The sequence below is a fragment of the Gorilla gorilla genome, chromosome 3 (genome assembly GCF_029281585.2).
Source record: "Gorilla gorilla gorilla isolate KB3781 chromosome 3, NHGRI_mGorGor1-v2.1_pri, whole genome shotgun sequence".
In the NCBI taxonomy this organism is placed as follows: Eukaryota; Metazoa; Chordata; class Mammalia; order Primates; family Hominidae; genus Gorilla; species Gorilla gorilla.
The window spans coordinates 130,412,965-130,422,492 of record NC_073227.2 but is presented as its reverse complement, the minus strand read 5'-3'; positions in this window follow the sequence as shown (position 1 = coordinate 130,422,492).

Below are 9,528 nucleotides of genomic sequence, written 5' to 3'. Positions count from 1 at the left end.
AATTTTTATCAGAAAAAAAAATCTCACAATGCTGTTTGCTTTATCTGTATACATTTGTGTAAGCTAACAGAGAGGAGGAATCAGATTTTTTGTTTTGTTTTGTTTTTTCTTATAACATCTACATGAGAGTCATATTTATTAACAACCTACATGGGATCTACTTTTAGACAGACTAGTGATAACAAGTTTATTTGAAATTTTAAAAAATGACAGTGCTGCAAAAAGAAAAACTATCAAGCAAATATTAAGACTAGAGAAGTGTCTATAAGCCCTCAAACCTGTGCCCTAAGGGAAGAGGCCAAACCTCTGTGGCTATACCAAACAAAGATAAATTACAGATAGCTGTTAAAAAAAAAAAAGTACAAGAGAGGCTCCTGCCAAGAAAACCAGAGTAAGGAAACTGTATTTTGTCTTGATATCTACCATTTGGAAACATGGAAAATCCTTGTTGAAACAGTGTGATGGATAGATGCACCACGAACATGGCGGGATCATGCATAATGCAGCGGATCAGGTACTAACAGGCTCACACAGAGACACTTCCATTTATTTTTCATGGGCTTGGAAAATTGATCTACAAGGTGGTCCCATGTGAGTGTCTCCTTGGCCCAACAAATCTCTAAGAGTACTTTGATTTTCTTTGCATCTAGAATGAATCTATCCACTGTGGCTATGCCTCTTAATTGACAAAATGAAGAGATGGAAAATAAGCCAAGTTTCTGATTAAATTCATGTGCCAGTTCTCTGAATTATGGAAGACCTTTTCCAAACCCCAAATGGATCATATGATTTTTCTAGGACTCGTTTTAAAAAAGTGAATGAACAGTAGGACCAAGTCGGACAATCCAGGACTGAAATGAATTGCTTTAGGATTTCTTCCTAAGCTCCCCAAGCTAGAAGCACTTCTTTGCCTTCCCCAGACTCATGCCAGAGAACATTCTCATTATCCTGCTGTATCCATCCCTGTCATCCCTTCCCCACTGCACACTCCTCCAAGTGTTTCGATCCTTAGAAACTACCTATATACTTGAAACTAAAACATACCGGAATTGGGAGGGGAAAGCACTATAGAATCGTCACCATGGAGTAAGCATCTAGATCAGGGAGCAAAAGCAAAGTGCTGCCGTTGTTCCTGCTGTCGTAGTGTCTAGGGAAGTCAGCATCTGGTAAGTGTGTGGATGGAGGGGGTGTAAAGTGGAAGTTTCTGTTCTGAACTTCTACAAAGTTTTCCTGTCGATGTCATTCCCACAGCTTGGATCTCACACAGACAGACCCCTAGAAGGGCCATGGAGACCCACCTGGAGAGGCTATCAAAAATGGACAGTTAACCATTATAATTGTAAGTTTCACATAAGTGATGGCTGGTTTGCACTGAGTTCAGGGCCTGGCACAAGGATTTTGAAAACTACAATGTAAAGTGCTTCTTCTTTAGGATGGCTGACTAAGAACAAGTCTTTCCTTTCTTCTAAAATCTCACTAAAATGACAGAAGAATAGCATCTAAAATATGAGAAGATATAAAAGGACAATTCATATTTTTTCTTCTCAGGAATATATGAATTTCATAGGCCTGAGCCTCACACAAGCATCAGAAACAAGATATATTAACTGTGTGAACAGGACTCAACGGAAATCAGAACCATGTCAATTATGTTAGAAAATGACAGTCTTACATAGCCCAATGGAACAGAATAGGTCAGAAGTAAGACCACATATCTACAATCATATGATCTTCAACAAACCTGACAAAAACAAGGAGTGAGGAAAAGATTCCCTATTTAATAAGTGGTACTGGGAGAACTGGCTAACCATATGCAGGAAAAGGAAACTGGACCTCTTCCTAACACCTTATACAAAAATTAACTCAAAATGGATTGAAGACTTAAATGTAAAACCAAAAACTATAAAAACCGTAGAAGAAAATCTAGGCAATACCATTCAGGACATAGGCATGGGCAAAGTTTTCATGACAAAAATGTCAAAAGCAATTGCAACAAAAGCAAAAATTGACAAATGGGATCTAATTAAACTAAAGAGCTTCTGTACAGCAAAAGAAACTGTCATCACAGTGAACAGATAACCTACAGAATGGGAGAAAATTTTTGCAATCAATCCACCTGGCAAAGGCCTAATATCCAGAATCTACAACGAAGTTAAATTTGCAAGAAAAAAACAACCCCATTAAAAAGTGGGCAAAGGACATGAATAAACACTTCTCAAAACAAGACATTTATGTGACCAACAAACACATGAAAAAAAGCTTAACATCACTGATCATTAGAGAAATACAAATCAAAACTTCATTGAGACACCACTTCACACCAGTCAGAATGGCGATTATTAAAAAGTCAAGAAACAACAGATGCTGGCGAGGTTGTGGAGAAATAGGAACGCTTTTACACTGTTGCTGGGCATGTAAAATTAGTTCAACCATTGTAGAAGACAATATGGCAATTCCTCAGAGACCTAGAACCAGAAATACCATTTGACCCAGCAATCCCATTACTAGGTATATACCCAAAGGAATATAAATCATTGTATTGTAAAGATACATGCACATGTATGTTCATTACAGCACTATTCACAATAGCAAAGACAAGGAATCAACCCAAATGCCCATCAATGATAGACTGAATAAAGAAAACATGGTACATACATACCATGGAATATTATGCAGCCATTAAAAAGTAACAAGATCGTGTCCTTTACAGGGACATGGATAGAGCTCAAAGCCATTATCCTCAGCAAACTAACATAGGAGCAGAAAACCAAACATAGCTTGTTCTGACTTATAAGTGGGAGTTGAACAATGAAAACACATGGACACAGGGAGGGGAACAACACACACTGCAGCCTGTCGGGGTAGGGCGGGGGTGCACGAAGAGAGAGCATCAGGGTTAATAGCTAATGCATGCGGGGCTTAATACCTAGGTGATGTGTTGATAGGTGCATCAAACCACCATGGCACATGTTTACCTGCGTAACAAACCTGCACATCCTGCACATGCACCCTGGAACTTAAAAAAAAAGAAAAAATGACAGTATTTCCCATCATAAAAATTGCACAAGTGCAAGGTAGGCAAAATTTGGTTTAGTGAGCCGTTTATACAAAGGTGACCTAGGGGTTTTAGTGACCTCTGCTGTAGACTTATTTTGGAATTTTAACTACCCAGTCCACCCACAGCTTCTGCTGAAAGGGCCAGTCAAGACGGCCACATTTGTATCGTGTACATCTGTTCCCCTTCCAGTAGCTAATTGGACCAAAGTGAACACCTGACCCAGGCTGAACAAATCCAAAAACTGGAGCACAATCATAAAATTCCCTTTCCCAGGAAGCCCGAATTGGGGAACTGGAAAACTGGGACAGCTGCAGCCTGATTCATTGCTACTCAAAGTATGATCTGTGGACTAGCAGCATCCACGTTGGCTGGGAACTTCGTAGAAATGTGCACTCCCCATCCTAGACCTATGGAACTATTATCAGAATTTTAACAAAATCCCCAGTTGATTTCGTGGACACTAAAGTTTGAGAGACACTGAGCTGGGCAATGGCAATGGGAGAACACTTGAAATGAAAAGTTTACAGAGTTTGGGCTAGGTCCATTTCATGCTACACAGAGCACAGGCAAACCAAAGTTAAGGAAACATAAAAGACATGGAAAGGTCACTTCGCCAAGAGAAGAAGGAGAGCAGAACAGACCTGCAGAGAGAAGCCAAGACAAGAGGCCCTGGGGTGGGGCACTGACGAGTAGACCCAGCTCCTAGGGCTCCTCCTGCCCAGGGCCCAGGGAGGATATTTCACTTCATATCTTGATGGAAGCCTTACTACCTGTGGCGACTTTACAATGAAGATATCTGTAGGGCAGCTACTCCAGTGGATTTCTGATGCTGATCCCTGATTATTTCTATACATGCTTCCTGTGTCACGTAGTTTCTATCAAAACTAACAAAATTTGGGAACTTCAGTATAAAAGCGGGAATAAAGCACTTAGTACCCCCAGGATTTAGGCCTCCTCTGGAGTCTGATACTCAGTTTGGGCATCTCACTTTAAAAAGGGTGCTGCCATACTGCAGCCAAGCCTCCAAACAAGAGGCAACAGCACAGTCTAAAACTACGCCTAAAAACAGACTATACGGGCAACAAAAGCAGGGATGTTACTTTCAGAAAAGACTCTCCGGAGACATGTCGAAATGAGGGGACGGCATTTTTCATATTTGAAGAATTGATCTTGTACAGACCCAAGCTAGCCCAGAGGAGGCCTATAATACCTCCCTAAGGAAGAATTTCCTTACAACTCCAAGAGCACAACAGCTGTCTGTTGAAGTCTCAAGCTCCCTGTGACTGCAGTGTTAAGTCGAAAGCTGAAGCCAAAGAACCTTCTTCAGAGACATAGGAAAGGGAATTTTACTTTGAGCAGAACTCTATGGCCTCTATGGTATGCTGTATTTCTAAGATTCCCCAGTTGCAGAGCTAAGATTATGAAGGTCTTTTCTGTCTTCTCATCATGAGCAGACAGAGTGACCACTTCCAGGCTCTGAGCAATCACTGAAGTACAGAATTTTCCATTTGCCTTGTTTTCTGAGAACCTTGCTAAGTTTTGATGACAGTTTTAAAATAAGAAGATGGTAACAATTGTGCAGGGATAAAAAGTCACTTGGAACCTGAGACAAATGGAAAGAGAGCTGTAATTTTGGAATAAGAAAGGAACGAAGCTGGTTCTGAGAGTTCTAATACAGTGGAGGATTAAAGAGTTGTTAGAGGCAGAAAACCCTGGAGCCAGATTGTGAAAGCTTCTGCTTCCTACCATTTGTGATCTTGATTTTCTATTCTAATTCCTTAAAAAGTCACCCCTATTCATTATCTCATGAATGCAGGAAGTACAGACAGTTTCACTGTAATTTCCAGCTCACTACAAACATGTATTGCTTTATGGATCTACTTAATTTAGCAAACACAGAAAAGCTTGCATAAGAATTTAAAAGGCAGCATGTAAAACTGAAAGGCAGGGGAAAACCCAAACAAGAGATTCTCAAAGGTCAGAATAAATTAATAGAAGAAAAGAGATGGATGATTAGAGCAAACCAAAGCACCAGAATTCGAATGCTCCTTCTCATCATAGTTATGAACATCATATTTATCATCCCCAACCAAATAATTTCTTATGAGATTCCAAATGCCAATTTCTATTTTTTCTGTGTTGTCTCTTGTGCATTACACAGTTCTTCTTTCCTCAGCTCTTCCGTTATCTTCTTTAACCCTCCAAGTGTTCAAGGTGTGTAGTAAGCAGCATCTTCTGCCTCTCTTGAGGCTCTTCACACTGGGGAGGAAAATTTCCGCTCTGAAACATGGGAATCCAGCAGGCATGCTCCGTGGCTTCAGGGGTCCAGAGTTGAGCAAACCCAGCCCGAATGAATGCAAAGAATGTGAATAATTCTGCTTTGGAATCCATGAAGTGCTTAACAGAAAACTGAAGGACAATTTCTTTTCAAAAAGTGAAAAAAAAACTATTGGGCACTTCACAGAGAAATAATAATAAAAAAACACTCATGTGTCCACCACTAAAGACTTAGAGCTAGAACATACCAGACCCTCACAAGCTCCGGAGTACCTATCACTGAAGGCATCCTCTTCTAGCTCCAAAGACAACTACTCTTTTTTCCTGATTTTTTTCCTTTGTTGTTGTTATTTGTTTGTTTGTTTGTTTGTTTTAGACAGGGTCTCACTCTGTCATCTCGGGCTGATCATAGCTCACTGCAGCCTTGAACTCCAGGCCTCCAGTGATCCTTCTGTCTCGGCCTCCCAAAGTGCTGGGATTACAGGTGTGAGCCCCTGTGCCCAGCCAACAACTACACTTCTGATTTTTTTTGCAGTGATTCCCTTGCTTTCCTTCATAGTTTTACCACTTAAGCCTATATCCACAAACAATATACTGTTTAATTTTCCTTGCTTATAAAATTTATATAAAGGAATTATTTGGTCATAAAATGAGCTTCTTTTCTATTTTTCTGATTGATCCAAGTTAAACAGCTTTTCAGATTAATCCATTTTCATGTGCATAGCTGTAATTCATTTTTTAAACTGCTATACAGTATCCCATAATAAAACTATACCATATTTTAAAATTCATGTTACTGTTGGCATTTATGTGGTTTCCAGTTTTTGTTTTTTTGTTTTTTGTTTTTTGTTTTTGCGATCATGAACTCTTTTGTATGTGCCTTGAGATACACAGGTATCTCTCACCAGAAATTTGTAAGAGTATTGATAGACCCACATTCTTGTTGAAACTGGTACTTACCTAACTTAATAATTTTTGCCAATGGCTGGGTGCGAAGTGGTATCTCATTGTGGTTTCATTTTGCATTGCCCTTATTACTAATGCGGCTGATCATCTTTTCATGTGGTGTTGGGGTCACGTTTGTGTTCCCACTTCTACCCATCTATCTACGACATTGCTAGTCTCTTTCTTATTGACTTTAGGAAGTGTTTATATATTCTAGATTTATATCGTCCTTTGTCAGTTATATATATCAAAAATTTATTTTCAAAACTTGAATTTTGTATTTTTACTCTCTTTATGATATGAAGACTAGAGATTCTTAATTTTAATGGCAACTTTTTGATATTTTCCTTTTTCGGGAGGTCTTAAGAAATTTCTCCTTACTCCAAGGTTATTAAATATACTCCAATAAACTCTTCTGAAACTTTATAGTTTGACCTTCCAAATTTAAGTTTGTATTCTACCTTGGTTGTATGTACAATGCTTACAATAAGGATCTGTTTCATTGTTTCACGAATGGAGAATCAGTGTTCTCAGCTGTATTTATTAATAGTTCATTCTTATACTGCTGATGTGCATTGCCCACTCAATCATCTTTCAAGTTTCTGTGTGTAGCTCTTTTTTTTTTTTTTTTTTTTGAGACAGAGTCTTGTTCTGTCACCAGGCTGGAGTGCAGTGATGTGATCTCGGCTCACTGCAACCTCTGCCTCCCAGGTTCAAGCGATTCTCCTACCTCAGCCTTCCGAGTAGCTGGGAATACAGGCATGCGCCACCATGCCCAGCTAATTTTTGTATTTTTTGTAGAGACAGGGTTTCACCATGTTGGCAGGATGGTCTCAATCTCTTGACCTCATGATCCACCCGCCTTGGCCTCCCAAAGTGCTGGGATTATAGGTGTGAGCCACCGTGCCTGGCCATGTAGCTCTTTTTTATTCTATTCACCTACTTGTCTAACCTGAAAGAGTACCATACTTCTTAGTTACTATTGCTTTATAATAATTTCTGGTGTCTGATAGATCAAGTCATTCTATTTAATTCTTCTTCATGTGTAACTTTCTATTTTTCATTGAGTCTATATTCATTTACATTTACCTACATATTGACCCTTTCAATTGTTTATTTTTTGCTGTATTTTCATGAGTTCATCTGGGATCATCTTATTTTTGCCTGAAAATTTTTCTTCAATATTTGTATTGGTACAGGTGTTTTGCTGTCCAATTCTTTAGGTTTTTGTTATCTAAAGTCTTTATTTTGCTTTCGCCTTTCAACACTATTTTTGCTGGCTGGATGTAGAATTCTAGTTATTACAACACATCATTCTATTTTATTTTATTATTTTATATTTTATTTTATTTGAGACAAGGTCTCCCTATGTTGCCTAGCCTAGTCTCGAACTCCTGGGCTCAAGTGATCCCCCCATCCTGGCCTCCCAAAGGGCTGGGATTACAAGTGTGAGCCACTGTACTCAGCCAATTATTATATTTTCTGCTGGCATTCATAAATTCCATGGATAAATTATCTCACCATCTTGTTCATTTGAAAATAAAGTTTCTTATTTCTGACTTCTTTAAAAATTTTAAAAATTGTAATTATGGTTGATTTGTATTTATTGTTTGGCTTTGTAGTGTTTCTTATTATTTTTCATTATTATAATGTTTTCACATATGATCTCTTCAAATATTGCTTTTACCCCAGTCTTGCTTCTGTCCTTCTACAATTAAAAAACACGTTAGAAGTTTTTTGTGTTCTTATGCTTTTTCTGTACTTTCTATTCTTTTTTATTTCTTATGCTTCAGTATGGATGTTTTCTATTGATCTATTTTCTTTTTTTTTTTTTTTAGATGAAGTCACACACACTATGTCACTATATTGCCCAGGTTGGTCTTAAACTTTTGGGCTCAAGCGATTCTCCAGCCTCAGCCTCCTGAGCAGCTGGGACTACAGTGTGCTCCACCATGCCTGGCTGATCTATTTTCTAGTTCATTAATTCTTTTTCAGCTGTGTTTAATCTGCTGTTAAACCCATTTAATATGTTCTTTTAGTTATCGTATTTTCGAGATTATTATTATTATTATTATTATTTTGAGACGGAGTCTTGCTGTCACGCAGGCTGGAATGCAGTGGCATGATCTTGGCTCACTGCAACCTCCACCTCCCAGGTTCAAGCGATTCTCCTGCCCCAGCCTCCTGAGTAGCTGGGATTACAGGTGCATGCCACCAGGCCTGGCTAATTTTTGTATTTTTAGTAGAGCTAGGGTTTCACCATGTTGGTCAGGCTGGTCTCAAACTCCTGACCTCGTGATCTGCCTGCCTTGGCCTCCCAAAGTGCTGGGATCACAGGTGTGAGCCACTGTGCCCGGCCTTTCAAGTTTATTATTTTTAAAGATCCCAATTCTTGCTGAAATTCTTTTTCTCACTCTGTATTTTTCAATATATAAACCTAAGTTATTTTAAAATCCATGTTTGATAACTTCAATAATTGAATCTCCTGTAGGTCTGCTTATTTGGTCTTTTTTTTCTCTTGGTTTTTGGCTAATTGTCTTATCCCCTGGCTTGTCTGGAAATTTTTTATTGAATGCCAGATGTATATAAAAATTTGAAGACATAATCAGAGATTCTGAATGGCATTATGTTCCTTCAGAGAGAGTTCACTTTTGCTTGTAGCAACATTAAAGATGGGGTCAAATAACTTTAATTCTATTAGGGAATGAATATTCTGAATTTGTGTTTCTTTGTGAGGGCTGGACTGTTTCTAGTTAGATCTTTGGCCTACAATGTAGGTCTTCAAATATCTTATGTGAAGCCTTGGGTTGGTCATCAGGGCCATTCTTCTTTGGCAGGTCTTAAATTCTGATTTTTGTCTCCTAGCCTCATAACAATGGCAAAAGCTCAGCTCAACTTCTCATGTTACTGCTATTCTCTGTATTCTTCTTTTAGCCTGCTGTTTACAAATTAGCAACCGCTGGAAGAGGAAGAGTGACATTGAGTGTCAGGTTTATCTCTTTGCATTTCTCATTCTAAGATCTTAGCCCCTAGAATCCTCATTGCCTTAGTGTTTATCTGATGCCTTCAAATGCATTGTTTTTTATCCAGTTTTCTTAATTATTCTTAGCAGTAGGTTTCTGATAAATCTAGATGTTCATAGCTAGACCTTCTCATATGAATTTTAGAATTAGTTTGCCAGGTTTCATGGAAAAAACATGAGATTTTTATTAAAATATTATTGAATTATCTGTTTGGGGAGAATTAAT